Below are 17,076 nucleotides of genomic sequence, written 5' to 3' on the forward strand. Positions count from 1 at the left end.
GTTGGGTATTAATCCCTATGTCACCCAATGGGTTGCTAAATGGCTTACTGATAGAACCCACACTGTAAAAGTAGCCAACTCCAAATCCAGCTCCAGACAAGTGACAAGTGGAGTACCTCAGGGTTCAGTCCTGGGGCCGCTCTTGTTTGGCATCTACTTCTCTGAAGTACAGGTCAACACTAAGGGACTCTGGCTAACAAAGTTTGCAGATGACTGCAAACTGGGAGCCATTATTGAATCCCCAAATGATGTGGATACTCTACAAAGGGGCCTTACAGAAACAGATGCTTGGTGCCAGAGCCATGGGCTCAAGCTCAATGCCAAGAAATGTATTGTTATCCCCTTTGGGAAAAACATGTATCCATGAATTACCATATAGGTGGCAGTACACTAAACACAGAAAGTGTGATAAGAGACTTAGGGACACAGGTGGACAGTGGTCTCACCTTCGATAACCACATTGCCACAACAGTCAGGAAATCCTTCTATGTGGCACACCTCATCACGAAGGGCTTTTCATCCAAAAAAAGGAGGTCATTGTCCCACTGTACTCATCCCTCATTAGACCCATTATAGAATACAATGCCCCATTTGGTATGTACCTCTCAAGACATCTGCAACAACAGGAAAGGCCTCAGAAATACCTCACTAAAAGAATCACAGGCCTAAAGCAGATGCCCTCGCTGACCACCTTAAAAAACTCCAGCTATACTCTGTCGCATATCGTCTACTCAGAGGCGATCTCTGCTTAACATACAAGGCCATGTCAAACCCAGAGCTGTTGGACATGCTACACTTAAAGAAATCCCAATCCCTCAGAGCTACACGCTCCAGGGATCTAAACCTTGTCATCACAATAAACAAAACATGCTGGAGAGATAGGTTCCTGACCCAGAGACTCCCCAGACTCTGGAATAGATTGCCCATACATGTCAAGCAGAGTGCCTCTTTGGACCTCTTCAAGAGGAACCTTGACGTTTGGATGGGAGAAAGGAAATTCACCCCAGGGATCACGTCAGTCACCCTGCTAGACAGGGGTCCAGGAAAGTAAATAATGTGGGAAGAAATAGCCAGGGAATTGTTATGGCTAGGCTTGTATAGGCCCTAGGGCTGATAGCCTAGTACCAACCTATGAACCTATGAACCTATGAACCTATGATACTCTGATATATCTGTTAATTGATTCCAATTGCTTCTCATATGTCAGGGATCAGTTGTGACACATGATGGTGTCAGGCATCCCTTCAGATAAGCTCAGTATTGGGCATACCCACATCAAATGCAGTGCACTCACCTGTTACTGCAGCTGCGGGTGGAGGCATAAAGGACCCCTCTCCCACTTAGGACAGTGAGCATTGACACTCTGCAACTTTAGGTTCATCTATGTATCAGGCCACACCTTCACCCTGTACTGTGGGAGTATTTCTAACCTGGATGGACCAGACAGTACTACAATGCTATCTCACTCTGAGTCAGCTACTTGTGTCTTGTGATCAGCACTAGCTCTTTCATGGGTGCAAGAATCAGCCTGTTGTCCTGTCCCATCCCCTAAAGCTGTCACTGTGGCAGTCCTCTGAGCTATGATGATCTGGAGTTGGAAAGATGAAGAGACAATAACCACCTATAGGTGGTCATTCTGGGCAAAGAAACAAAAGAAAATTAAATATTTGTTTAAAAAAGGCACAGCAGAATGGGTAAGAGTACCTGTGCTACAACTGTGTATCCATGTCATGCATGCTAAGGGTGTCCATATAATGTACGCTAACCTACCTCTACTGTCATTCTGATATGACTGTATATCTGAAGATCCTGTAACAAACCTAAACAACATATGGTGTTGGCAGCCAGCAGTCTACATCTGCATGAGTGCTATACAGACATCTGCCAGCCATGGTGCTAACCTGGTGCATCATCTACCAAGACATATGGGGTTGGATCCATTGTTATGTAAGTGCCCACTTTCTAGGGCTGATCCCAGCATCTTTGTCCCCATGCAAAAGCACCAATAACTCTTCTAGCGCTTATAGTAAAATAAAATAAGTAAAAACGCTTGTTGCTTTTAAGATGCCCATCCTGTGGCTGTCCTCTACCATAGTTCATGCCTTTCCCTTGGCATGGAGTAGGATATTAGTAACAAGCTTATGACACTACTGTAATGTACAAGTGTGCATGTCCATGGCATTCATACTCCAAACCACTGTCTGCTACACCTGCTTCTATAAAGATTGATTAGCACACACTCCCCTCAAAAGTCACCAGGCATGTGCCCTGAGTGCCTGCAGCAGGGCTTGATTTTCATCTGAGCTAAACTTGTCCAGCCTCTGCTGTCCACCTTGCTCTGTAGACATGAGGACATGTGAAAAAGTGTCACAGAGCTATAGACTGTTTAATACTGATCTTGCTAGGATATCAGCCGACAGTGTGACCAAGTTTTATCTTACTATAGTCATTTGACCACACCACGCCTCTATGGTGGTGAGAAAATCCTTTGTCATATCTCCTCAAGGTCCAAAGAAGTTACCGACCCATTTTATTCATCCCTTATTTGGCCATCCATCCATCCATCCATCCATCCTCAACCCCTTTTCTCATTTTGCACATGGGATCAGGGTGTCACTTCAGCAGTGACAATCCCACCACTGAATATAATGCACCTTTCAGCATGTGCCTCGCTAAGCATCTAAACCAGCTTCAGATATCTCAATATATTATTTCTCCACCAAAAAGATCTCAGGTTTCAGAACCCTTAGTTATTTGATTGATTGAAAACCCTGTTCCTTTACTCAGCATTATCCAGACTCCTAACAGGTGATCTTTCTGTAGCTTTTTGTGCTATGAACAGCCAAGCTTTTCTGAATTCCTTCACTTAGATAAAACCAGTGGCAAAATCAAGCACACATTCTCAAGACCTTATCTCGTACTACCATCCTAACAACATCAGATGTAGAGACAAATACCTAACCCAACAATTCCTTCATTTTTTTAATAGGCTGCATAACCAAACTGAGTCTTTCCTAACAACCTTTAAAAAAACAGTCTGGATGACTGTATATGTGATTACAGCCTTTCACTGGGGACATGTGGGAAACCCCACTTAATGTGGGATATTGTTAGTGTGATGTGGCTGAGCTTTTCAATGGTTTCCTGAGCTACAAACATGGTGAAAATCTCTGAACCTATGAAGGTGACCTATGGAGGTGTATCATACTATAGCTGAAGGGACAGATATGGAAATACAGGTATATAACCTTTCCTCAACCTGATTAACCCATGATTCCCTAATGATCGACAGCTAACAGTCAGCCTTGAAAACCATTGATCCACAACTGATCAATAAAAACTTAAAAAAAAAAACATTTTTTTCAGGAGACAAGCTCCCTGCACCCGCACACTCCCTGCCAATTATATATACCAATTCCAAGATCACACAAAATTGAGGAGAGGGCAACATTCCTGAGTCTCACTGTTCCATGAACTAACAGTGAAAAAAGTCTCTAATTTTTGATCAGCTGTATATTTTTCCCCTTGTTGATAAAACGACTCATCAATGAAATGTTTGGACCATGGAAATATATACAGCAGGTGCACTTGTGTCATACTGTTACATACACACTCCCCACAGAGGTAGTTCAGTTTTACTAGGGCCAACAGCTACATATAGGGTAAAGCAGTCATTCCTACTGCTAGCATGTGGGGACTCCCTTGGAAAATGCCAGTAAGACAGTTTTATCCAAGTACAGTGGGAGATACACGTGTAAGCACAGGAATGCCATACCTACCACTGTACCTCTCAACTGCCCAGACTTTCGCAGCATTCCAGACTTTTGACTCATATTTTTAGTCTGTACCTCATAAAATTTGTAGTTTTCTAGCAAATGCTGAGGATTGAAGTCACTAAATAATGCCATAATTAATTTGAGTTTAAACTTCATAACCCACAGAAAATGCATACTAACACAATTCCTGTGTGTCAACTTTCTAAGTTTATAAAAACAATATTTAAAATCTGTCTTTATTTGTGGGCATTTGTCCTCCCATTATATTAGGATTTGACACATTTCTTGTGCTAAGAGTTTGAGAGGTATGCCTATTACCATTAGTATGTATAGATAACATAGGTTATACTCTCACCATAAGTAGCAACAGGCTTTTACAGGGACAGGGTTTGCTGATATCATATGCTACCTTATTTCCAATACAATATACAAATGCAAGCACACACATTCATATTACTAGCCTTATGTAATGGGAATTAATGTTCAGATGTGTGCATCCTTTGGAATTTAAGCAAAACAGCATATGATACACTTGCAGAGTACTGTACACCTCTCCAGAGCTGTCTATTGGTCTGAAAATTTGGCTGTTCTCCTAATACTACTGTCTAGATATATAACATAGTTTCCAAATCTACATAACATAGTCTGTAAAATGGTGGCCCAACTCTAAAGCAGCATAATTTTGTACTTGTTTGTATGACTAAAAGGCAAATTAAGCAAGATTGCATGGGAGTCTATGAATAACTTTATTTTGCTGCCATGCATTCATAACTTAAAGCACAGCGTGTTGTCTGTGCTCATTACTGAACAACTCATGATTGAAAGCTTGTGTTATAAACCTGAGTGCATACTTTGCAACTAAATGCTGTGCTACCCAGGAATCAGAAATCACCATAAGAATGTTTCACATGCCACCATTTTGTTCCTTGTGAATATGACACCATTTTCTGAGTTGGCACTTAATTCAGTATGTCATCTACATTCATTGTGGGTTTCGACAGAGACCTGTTATGGGGTGAGGTTATGCTGTGCCATCACAGAATGCCTGCACACAACCTTATGTATCCCTGTGTGTAACAGGACAATTTTTATGCACAGTGGCTCACACCTGCATGTTGCCCCTCACAAAATTAACAGGACATATGCATGGGACTGACAGTTGTATCTCTCATTTTGCCACGATGCCTTACACCTGTCACAGTTCCCTGATGTGATGCCTTACACCTGTCACAGTTCTCTTATGTGATTAACATTGATAAAAGCCTGTCGTTTTTGATCAACTGATTTTCAATCATGTTGCCCACTGCAGGAGGCAGAAAAGACTAACAGTCAGCCAGGGCTAGTTCAACTCACAAATGCTGAAATGTATTTTAAATACATTCAGTCCATTACCGGGGTAACTTTTCTTATGGCAAATTTCCCACTTTGCCTTCTCACAGCTGTTCTGACCTGCTGAGGCTGTAGCTGAGATGCATGAGGGTGCTGAAACTGAAAGCGCCTCATTGGAGGGATGTGCTGCATTCTCACTTTCAAGAGGAACAAAATGGTGCATATGAATCATTCTTATAGTGATTTCTGAATCCTGGACATTTTCATTAGCATGTGACCTGGCGCCATTGCCTAAACTGGCCCAGCTGCAGCTGAAGTACATGGTAGAGGCTGCAGTGGTGGAGAGAGCACTTGGCAGGTATATGACCTGGATGGAGAGCCACCTTTAGCTGACAGGAAATTTGCTTACCCAGCTAGTGCCAACCTTTGGGCCACCAAGGGAAGACGCAGCCCATACCACAGGTCAACCTGATCCATCACATGGTTATAGTTCACAGTAATGCCGCCCTGGGCAAAAGTAACAGATAACGTACTGTTGCTTGTATCCCACCCTATCTCTATCCATGTGTGTCACTTCCTGTTTTGTCATGCCTCACAACCTGTGTATTATCCAACTCTCCCCATCATTACTTATCTACCCTCTTTTTGTATTTGTCCATCCCATGTCTCCCCATCCTAGCATGTGCACATCCACTCCTGTTTATGTTGTCCTGTGTGTATGTCTGTGTGTTTGCCTCTATCTATGGCCTACTCAATTTCAACCCTGAATTTCCTTAAACCCTTCCCCCTTCCCTTCTGTTTCTTTTGTTTATTGTGATGACAAGGTTTAGATCCCTGGAGCATGTGGCTCTGAGGGGTTGGACTTGTTTAAGTGTAGCATGTCCACCAGCTCTGGGTTTGACATGGCCTTGTATGTTAAGTAGAGATTGCCTCTGAGTAGACGATATGCGACAGAGTATAGCTGGAGTTTTTTAAGGTGGTCAGCATAGGGCATCTGCTTTAAGCCTGTGATTCTTTTAGTGAGGCATTTCTGCGGCCTTTCCAGTTGTTGCAAATGTCTTGAGAGGTACATACCAAATGGGGCATTGTATTCTATAATGGGTCTAATGAGGGATGAGTACAGTGGGTCAATGACCTCCTTTTTTCTGGATGAAAAGCCCTTAGTTATGAGGTGTGCCACATAGAAGGATTTCCTGACTGTTGTGGTGATGTGGTTATCGAAGGTGAGACCACTGTCCACCTGTGTCCCTAAGTCTCTTATCACACTTTCGGTGTTTAGTGTATTGCCACCTATGTGGTAATTCACGGGTACATGTTATTTCCCAAAGGAGATAACTATACATTTCTTGGCATTCAGCCTGAGCCCACGCCTCTGGCACCAAGCATCTGTTTCTGTAAGGCCCTTTGTAGAGTATCCACATCATTTGGGATTCAATAATGGCTCCCAGTTTGCAGTCATCTGCGAACTTTGTTAGCCAGAGTCCCTTAGTGTTGGCCTGTACTTCAGAGAAGTAGATGCCAAACAAGAGCGGTCCCAGGACTGAACCCTGAGGTACTCCACTTGTCACTTGTCTGGAGCTGAATTTGGAGTTGGCTACATTTACAGTGTTGGTTCTGTTGGTAAGCCAGTTGGCAACCCATTGGGTGATGTAGGGATTAATGCCCAGCTTAGTAAGTTTATCTATGATTCCAGAGTGGGAGATGGTGTCAAAGGCCTTGGCAAGGTCTAGATAGGCTGTGTGGACCACCTTACCCTTGTCCATGGCTCTGGAGACTGATTCGAAGAAGTCAGTCAGGTTCAGGAGACAAGATCAGCCCTTCACAAACCCAAACTGTGTGGGGTCCAGTGTTTGAAGGTTGCCAATGTCTTTGTTTATAAGTTCCATGATAATACACTCCATGGCCTTGCAGATAAGGCTCATCAGTCTGATGGGACGGCAGTTGGTGGATCCCCCCCTTGTGGAGTGGGATAACTGTAGCACTGCGCCACTCAGTGGGCACAAAACCTGAAGTGAGGCTATGATTAAACATGACACTTAGGTGAGGTGCCAGTTCATATTGTAGTTCATGTAGTACACAGCCCGGGATGTCTTCTGGTCCCATGGATGCTGTATTCTTAGCTTTGGAGAGTGCGTTTTTTATCTGTGTGGCCGTTATTTCCGGAATTTGGCAGTCTTCCAGTATTGAGATGGGCCGTTTAGCGGGTGAGAGGGGGGTGAAGTTGGCACTGAATTGATCTGCCAGGATATTGGCAATATCCTTGAGATCAGTATATCTAATGTCATTCTGTTTTAGCTCAGAGCAGATCTGAGCATTGCCATTTAGATTCTTGACATAGTTATAGAATGCCTTCTGGTTGTCTTTGGAATCTTTGGCAATTTTATTTTCCCCTTTTATCTACTTTCCTAGTCACCCCTTTTTCTCATTTATGCATCTGACTGGTGTCCTCATATCTGGATACCATAGCAGTGTGTGTGTGCAAGTACCAAATAGCTCTACAGCTTTGTGCAGTACTGTCTGCCGTCCTGCTGTGGTTCATAGCAGCACATGCAGCATAGCCATTACATATATTGCTTTATGTTTGAGATGCATTTGTCTGTGAGATTATATTTTCAGTTTTGTTAGATCAGTAAATGTGGCACATGGTTACTCCATTTCTTGTACATCTGTGTATGTGTTTCACTTTGTGGCATGTGGTTACTCCATGTCTTGCACTTCTGTGTACATATTTCACTATGTGGCACGTGGTAACTCCATGTCTTGCACTTTTGTGTATGTGTTTCACTTTGGGGCACAAGGTTACTCTGTGCCTTGCTTGCACTTCTGTGCATGTGTTGTGTCTGCACACAGCTGCTGTGCTGCTCCTTTATGTACCTTAGAGTACAGCTACCTGTTCAGAAGTGCTGTCTAATTCACTTTGGAATATAATTGCTCCCTTTGTCACTGTGCAGCACTGCCAAGTCACACAAGCCTTGGGCAGGATCACAGTGCATTTCTATGAATCCTGGCTGCTGTGTTGTTTGTAAAGACGATGATGGAAAGATGTATAGGAAGAACATCAGATATTTGTATGAGAAATACATCAAATTCAGTAAAGATGAGCAACCTGGAGTGCCAAAGCAAGTACTGTCACAAGAAAATATGAGAACTAAATAGAAGAGAGTTGCATAGATACATTTCTGAAATCATGCCTCCAAGAAAAGCTGTAGTGCTGCAGGATTTGTCCAGTGCATACATTATGTTACATATGTCACATTACGGAAGACCACTGTAGAAACCACACACATGTACTGACTGTTACAGAGTTAAAAAGGGTAGAAAGGAATGAAAGTTGCTTTTATTTAAATGTATCTGAATATGTTTAAATGTTTTTATTTTGATTTACAAAGCACACAGCATACTTATAGTGCATGGAATGTGTTTATTATGCTCTGATATTCAGAAAATGATAAACCAGCTAAGTACCAGAATGGTGTGTGACATGACCTTAATAAATGTTTAGCACCCCTTGCAAAAGTTGTTAAAGTATGGTCCCATGCTAGGCAGAAAAATCTGCTTATACTGACTAGCAAACAACAGCAGCAGAAAAAAAACATTTGTTTCTGCCTGCTCTCCATACCGTTAACATACCCCCCAACTTCCTGTAACAGAAAACTAAAGTTGAGATAGACTTGCTAGAATAACAGGATGTGTGTTTACTTGCATAATCTCAAGAATGCAAATGCTTAAACTCAAATGTATGCCATTATTTAGTGACTTCATGTCTCAGTAGTTCACCCAAAAAACATATTTATGAAGAGCAGACCAAAAATATGAAGCAATAATCTTGGTGTCCTGTGAAAATCTAGACAATTGAAAGATATGGAGGTAAGTGTAAATGCAACGGACTAAATTGCACTACCTCTCTGATAGCACTCATTAAGTATTTTACAGTTTCGAAAGCCAGGAAAACAGTTATTTTTTCCCCTTTTAAGTTGTAGTACATGAAGCAGCTAAAGCTCCATGCACTACAAAGAATTATGACCATCTCACTAATCATAACCCCTTCTTATATGTTCATGGCATGGATGGCAAGATTCTCCTCTCAGGTTGAATTTCTTGGCATCCACATCACGAACACATAATAATCAGGTTATGATTGGCTCGCCGACCATAATCCTCTATATTACTGAGTTCCGGTTAAATTTAAATAATAACTGTAATATAATGCATTCATAGGCTATATGTCATGTGTGTGTGTGTGTGTGTGTGTGTGTGTGTGTGTGTGTGTGTGTGTGTGTGTGTGTGTATATATATATATATATATATATACACACACACACACACACACACACATATATATATGTAGATAAGATAGATGTATCGATATATAGATATACATGATATATAATATACATCATGTAATATATATATATATATATATTTTATATACATGTATCTATAATTGAAATATTTATCTTTAAATAATAATGACCTACTTACTCATGTGTGGTATTTATCTATGAAGTCTATGGAGTGTTTAGCTTGAATATAAGCTTCATGAAGGTTAGAGCACATCTTCAGTGGCTTTGTCCTGTTTACTCACCATCCAGACACCACACCTGCTATATGCCTGTATTATTTTATTTCTTGATTTTTCTATTAATATTTATGAACTCACAATTTCTAGCTAGTGACTTCAGCAAGGGGCTTGATGTCAGTAGGATGCACCCACCCCAGGCAACTCTTAACACTGTTGTTTCTCTGGTTTCCAAAAGGAAAATTAATGTACCAGTGTATCCTGAGTGTGCACACCTCAAAACACCCCAGACATTGACATGCTCATCCCCTTTGCCCATGTCATCAAGTGCCCAAGATGATTTAAAAACTCAGGTTATCTTTCCCATGGAAATAGCTTTATCCCACTATTCCAACAGGGAACAAAGGTAAACCTGAGGGCTTGAGTGAAGTCTGGTAACCCACCAGTGATCCAGAGGGTGACAGGACTAACATGAAACAGAGTATAAAGGATAAGTCTAGATAAAAATCACTTTAGCTAGCAGATCTAGGAGACTGTCTTTCTCTCTCTGATACCTTCCCTGTGGGAGGAATAAAGACACATTGTTGAAGTTTCCAGTAATTTATTCAGTTAAGTAGGCAAATGGACAAGTGTTCTTGTTCTAATACATTATATTTGACGGGTCAGTTATTTAAAGGCAGTTACTGATAGTGGTAGTAGGGTCCATGGGAGCTGATTGGAGGAAAATCTGGGATATGGAAAAACAAGGAGCCAATCTCAAAGCTTAGAGGTTAGTCCATTATTTGAATATGACTGAAAGATCCATGTGAGTTTACCAGATGAGCAGCCTATGCAACACCATTCTTAGTTAAAATGTTTTCTTTTTATTTTTAACTTCTAACAAACAAAACATGACAACATATTATGAGCTACAACTATAGAACTATATTTAAAAAAACGCTTTCACCTGAGCTTCATCAGGTCTGTCTGATAAAGTGGTTTACATTTTGAACATTGAAAATGCCTGCTTTTATGAGGCTATCACTAGATTTTATTAGTCCATTTTGTAACACATGTAAAATAAGAGACTGTGTCTGCATCAGTGGGGCACCTATTCATTGGAGCAAGCATGAAAGCTTTATTACAAAACTTTTTCCAGTATCACATGTAAAATGATGGGCTGTGCCCACTTTTACAGGGCTCATTATCTTCTGACATATAAAATGAAAGGCTAATACTCTCTTGTTTAAGAAAAAAGGTTTACAGTGCCAAAAGGTTTACAGTGCCTGCTTATAAGAGGCTCACATACATGATTAATGTGACCATTTCCCCTTATTCTTTCTCTTGATAAACACAGACCTTTTTATATGCAGGGGAGATAGTTACTTAAAGCTACACTAGGTGATTCCCATTTTTGAACAACAGATGCATTCAGAGCATACCTCCCAACCGTACCGAATTACTCGTTCTTTACCAAGTTTTGGGGGTCCAAATAATGGGGTGCCACGATTCCCTTGTGGCACCCCTTAACTTCCAAATTTCCTGGCATTTTTTATTTAAAATTTTTTTTCCGGGGTTTTGAGCTGATGTCATTCCATGCACGATGACGTCAGCTCTGTAAAACAGCCTGCCAGCCTGTTGGATTTGAGCTCAAGGGCTCAACATGCATGCATTTCCGGCTGTTCCTTAGCCATTAACAGGAACAGAATATAAATCCTTTGCTGCCTACAGAGCTGCTGTTTCTCTGAGATTTGCGAGATGCCGTTCGTCTGGACAGAGATTTAAGCTGTTTGCAGAGGTTATGGATGGAGGAAGCTGTCGTTGGTTACAGAGGTATATATGGAAGTGGAAGCTGCCGTTTTGGTTTGCAGAAGGTTGCTGCCATTTTTTCCGTTGGTTTTAGAAGTATTTGAAGCTGGTGTGTGTGTGTTTGTGTGTGTGTGTGTGTGTGTGTGTGTGTGTGTGTGTGTGTGTGTGTGTGTGTGTGTGTGTGTGTGTGTGTGTGTGTGTGTGTGTGTGTGTGTGTGTGTGTGTGTGTGTGTGTGTGTGTGTATGGAAGCTGTGTGTGTGTGTGTGTGTGTGAGTCTGTGTGTGTGTGTGTGTGTGTGTGTGTGTGTGTGTGTGTGTGTGTGTGTGTGTGTGTGTGTGTGTGTGTTTATGGAAGCTGGTGTGTGTGTGTGTGTGTGTGTGTGTGTGTGTGTGTGTGTGTGTGTGTGTGTGTGTGTGTGTGTGTGTGTCTGTCTGTGTGTGTGTGTGTGTGTGTGTGTGTGTGTGTGTGTGTGTGTGTGTGTGTGTGTGTGTGTGTGTGTGTGTGTGTGTATGGAAGCTGGTGTGTGTGTGTGTGTGTGTGTGTGTGTGTGTGTGTGTGTGTGTGTGTGTGTGTGTGTGTGTGTGTGTGTGTGTGTGTGTGTGTGTGTGTATGTGTGTGTGTGTGTGTGTGTGTGTGTGTGTGTGTGTGTGTGTGTGTGTGTAAAATGCCCCAGGTGAAGATACCTGGTGGCTAGAGGAGGTACTCAGCCTCAAACCCTGTACCTTGGGTACAGGTGACAAGAGCCTAAAGTCCCTACCTACCACTTGTGAAAATTTCCCACATTTATGCTTCATATTTTTGTTTTGTTCCTCATAAAATCTGTGGTTTTCTGGATTTTTTGTGGCAAATCAATGAAGGATTGAATTCACTAAATAATGACAGGCATTTGAATTTCAGACTTCATATTCTTCAGAAAATAAATGGTAACACAAAAGCTTTTATTCTAGCAATTTTCTAAGTTTATAGATCAATATTAGAAATTTGTCCCTATTTTTGGGGCTGTATTCCCCCATTATTGGCTTTGTCCTGTTTTTTTTTTTTGTGCTAAGAGGTTGAGAGTAGCTATGGTGAGAAGTGAGAACTGAATTCTGTATTCCCTTATTATTGGCTTTGTCCAAGTTTTTTGTGCTAAGAGGTTGAGAGCTATGGTGAGAAGTGAGAACTAAATTCACTAAATGATAGCCATTTAAGTTTTAGTCTTCCTAAAGTTCCTATCTTTCAGGAAACTGATGATTTGGCATAGTGGTATGTTGCTCTGACTGTCGTGTACAGGGTTCTGGGTTGAAGACTTGGCAGTGAAATGCATGATGGTAACACAACATTTTATTCTAGCAACTTTTCAAAATTATACAAGCAATGTTTAAAATGTGTCCCTGATATTTGGGCTTTTGTACCTCCCCAAAAAATTTTTTTTTCAGATTTCTTGTGCTGCAAAGTTGAGAGATACAGTTGAGTGTTAAGTGGATTTCACAAGGAGCTGAGAGCTTCAGGGGAAGAGAAGTTTAGTGTTGCTTATGCTGAGTCTGCTTGCATTGTTAATAGCATAATAGGTTAAATACTTGCTTTTGATGCAAAGGACTGTGGGTTCTACTCCCACAGTATATAGATGCATTGCTGATACTGTACTGTGTTGTACTTTTAAATGGGGTGGGTGTAACAAGTCAAGGGTGTAGCTACAGATAGAACAGAAGTGAGAAAATGTCATGCACAAGGCATTTGTGTCTCAGTGGAAAGAACAAAAAATATTAACCCAAATTCAGGAACAAATCAGAATGATTATATTCTGTACTGCATTATAAGAAAAACATGTGTGTGTGGAAGTAGACTTTTATGATGGAAATGTTCTGAATTGGGCAGTTTTGTCATTGGTTCATTTTGTTTCATTACCTACTGGAAAAATGTTCAAACAAATTTAAAATGCACTCTAAGTCTAACAAGTGTGTTGTATTACACAAGGAATATAATTTAATAAAGTCAGGAAGATGTGTCAAAGAACACATGCATGTTTCTTGTTTTGTATGCAAGGGGCATATGGTTTGAAGACAGCACAAAGGCAATCTTTATCCACCCCTGGCCAGATGCATTTCCCTTGGATGCAGTGTGGGTTTCAATGCTATTTCAATGAATGTGAGTTTTAAGGGCAGAGAAGTTTTAATGCTATGTTTATTTTCATTGTGAGACACTATTGCTGTGTTTAGCAGATGTCTATTAGTGTTTATGCATTGTGCTATAAAATGTAAAAATAAAATCCAAATAATCAATGTAGAAGTAAAGCAGTTGTATGCACATTAGTGTTTATGGTAAATGGGGCAAAATAGCCAGATAATGGGACATTGGAATGGCTGCAGGGGACCTCTAGTGCCATATTTTGGTTGTCTGTTCTTTAGTTTGCGTTTGAAAGTTGGCATCCCATAATTCCATTGGAGTGGGCGGGGTTACATAATTATGTATGCTAATGTTATGTTAATCAGCATACAGATTTGTACCTATTTTTTATGGGCCTTGTCCAGATTTTTTATGTTTTCAGGTTGAGAGGTATAATCCAGAGAAATAGCATACAGTGGAAAACAAGTCACAGTACTCATTTTTACAGAGCTCAAGGATGTGCAGAAGTAGGAGAAAAAAGTAAAAAGTAAGTAAAGTTTGAGAAATCAGAAATTTTTGTATAGGCTTTCTGTACCCATAGAATAAAAATCCACCAAGTGGTGAACTGCAGAGTATACAAAAACTTTTAATAAATGTAAGAATATCAGATCTTCATTGAGCATAGTCAAATTGTGCCTATGGTGTAATAGCAGTGTGGAGGGGTACCTTGGAGCAACAATATTCATTATACTGCAGATTATAGAAATTTTGTTAAATGCAGGCCATGGCTACAGTATCTATACCTGGTTGTTGTGGAGTAGCTGCAGGGAGAGTTGTTATGCTCTTGGTCCTAGAGAATGGTTTTATGGTACTCCAGTCTGGGGTCTTCACTGTCAAGCTTCTTCCTGAGTCTAGAAGTTACTGAGATCTCTTCTATTCAGATTCTTCCTCTCGCCAGGTTCCAGGTGGTGAAGTCAGGGCTCTTCTGTTCAAATTCTTCCTCTCTTCAGGTTCCAGGTGGTAAAGTTGGTGCTAGATAGCTTTGTGCCTGGCTAGATAAAGGGCTAGAAACTGGGAGGGATCAAATGGAAGGGCAGCCAAACAATCTCCTGAGAGAGGCAGTGGTGCCATGGGGCCCAGGGTGGGGTTAGAAGATGTAAGATGCTGATGTAATCAGTATGGGAGTGGGCTGTCAATCAAACTGCAAGACTAGAGTTTGGCCACCTTTTCTCACTCTGAGCACCAAAAGGAAAGCTCAAGTCCCAAATCAGTGGTAGAAAAATAAAAAACACATTTCAAATAACTGAAAGTTGCTGTTTAAGTTTGTGCACATCATGAGGCAAAATAAAAAAGACACTTTCAAATCCATGCTAGTTACTTTTTAGATTTGTATACATCTAGAGATGATGCACAAAATAAATAAATAAATAAACAAATAACAATATGGCTTGTTTTCCATGTCACTAGTTCATCAGATAAACCATGCTAATGTAGATATAATGATCTACAAATATAATTACTTGATTGACTTTTTCATATTAACAGTAGCAATTGGGGTTAATTAACAGTTTTTGTCCAAATCCTGGGTTAGTTGTTTTAGCTGTATGATTTATGGTTTAGTTTAATGGAAATGCTTAAGTTTAGACCAGGGTCATGGTGGGCGTCCAGCCCAATCTGATAGCTTAACTTCATTTTTTCAAGGATCACATTTTTGTTTCCTTGGAGTGGACCCAGAGTGAGCTTCTCCAGAATGTAGAAGTGGAAACCTTTATAGTATGGAAAATCACAGTAGTGCTTTGCTAGTTGTTTTTTGAGGATCTGGAGTCTGATGTCAGACACGTGGTGTGCTACCTTGATTTTGAATTTGTTCACAGTTTCCTCTATGTAAAAACAACTGCAGCCATTGCACTGTGCACAGTATATCACAAAAGCAGTGTTGCAATTAACAGAACAAGTGCAGTTGCTTTTTCTCCTGAGTACTGGATAGAAAAAGTACTCCTTGTTGCTCATATATTTGCAGTAAATACAAAAAAGGGGGGAGGCACAAGGGTAAGTTCCTCTGTCCTCTTCTGGTCTGAATTTGCACTCTACCCAGTCCCTAATTTTCCTGGCTCTCTTAAATACGAAACAAGGATGAGGAGGTCGTAGAAGTTTTTCCAGTTGTTTGTCTGTAATCATTACCCAGCTTTAGGTCATGATCCTTATGATTGTTTTATATTCTACTGTAAAAGTGAGTGCCATGCTTCTTTTTCTTTTGTCCTCCTGTGGATCCTGCTGTTGGTTTCTGTTGAGACCGAGGAGTCTCCTGGGGGGGGGGGGGGGGGCTCAAATTTAGGTCATCTGCCTCTTTTAAAGTTCTGATGGGGTTGAGAATGGAATTTAGTAATCTATTGTTGTACACCCTAGCCAGAAAGTCTTGGTGTAGGCTGATTAGATTTGTGATGAAATCTCTAAGCTCCTTGGAGACCCATGCAATTCTCATCTCCTGAGATTTTATAGCATTTCTCTTTGTGAGCTGGGGATGCATGCTTTTACTGTCCAGCAGCACATTAACCCTGGTTGGTTTTCTGAACAGGTTGTTGGAGAGGCATTTGTTTTCAGTGTCCTTGGATATGATTATGTCTAAGAAGCTGATGGAGGTCTTACTGTGACAGGTCATGAATCTCAGGAAGCTAGTGGAATTACTGATATGGTTCTAAAAGTCATTCAGTGTGCAGTGCAGATTAACTCATCTGACTTGTACTTCTGAGCTTCACCTACATCTCCATGAGTTGGTAATCGATAAAGGTGCAACAGGGTGAAGGCAGTCGTTGAACCTTCAACTCAGCACAACACTTTTCAAATCAATTTTTGAAGGAGGATAAGCCCCCAGTTTCCCTCATGTGGAGAACTTCCCCCGCCTCTCTTTTTTATGCAGACTAACTTCCCAGTTAAACAGCTGTAGACAAAAGTAAAAATCTCACGTACACGGGAATCACTGCCATTATGCACATGGGCATGCACCTGCAGTGAGTTTCTCTGAAGAACAGTGACTGGGGAGTTCACTTTCAGGAAGTTGAACTCAGCCCATTAGAACCTCATCAATTTTGCACTCAACAAGTAGTAAGGAAGCCAGTTAATAATTGCTATATTTATATGTTCTACATCTGTCTAAGGATCATATTTACTATTTAAAGAGTCTGTCATATCCTGGAATTTATTTGGTTCTGCTATGGTTTCAAATGTATCATGCAATGCGTAAGAATAAAGCAGTTAATCTGCCAACTGTTGTTATTCGTAATGCCTTTACATACTTTGCAACTATGTTTTTTCAGTGTAAGTTTATATTCTGTGTACCACAGTCTAATTTAAATAATGGCAGGCTTAGAATCCCCACAGCAATCTCTCTCTCTCTCTTTTTGTTTTTGTTTTTGTTTTTAAAAGTCTCTTTGTTTAGTGTGTGACTCTGAGCAAGTTGTTCAGCCAGACAGTGCTCCCAGGATCTGGCTGTAAGATGTCCATGTGGATCTGTTCACTACACTGGTTAACGAACAAATGTTTCTCCTTGTCTTTGTTACTATGGTATTTGCTTTCTTATT

The sequence above is a fragment of the Protopterus annectens genome, chromosome 12.part0 (assembly GCF_019279795.1).
Source record: "Protopterus annectens isolate FY-2018-M chromosome 12.part0, PAN1.0, whole genome shotgun sequence".
In the NCBI taxonomy this organism is placed as follows: domain Eukaryota; kingdom Metazoa; phylum Chordata; order Ceratodontiformes; family Protopteridae; genus Protopterus; species Protopterus annectens.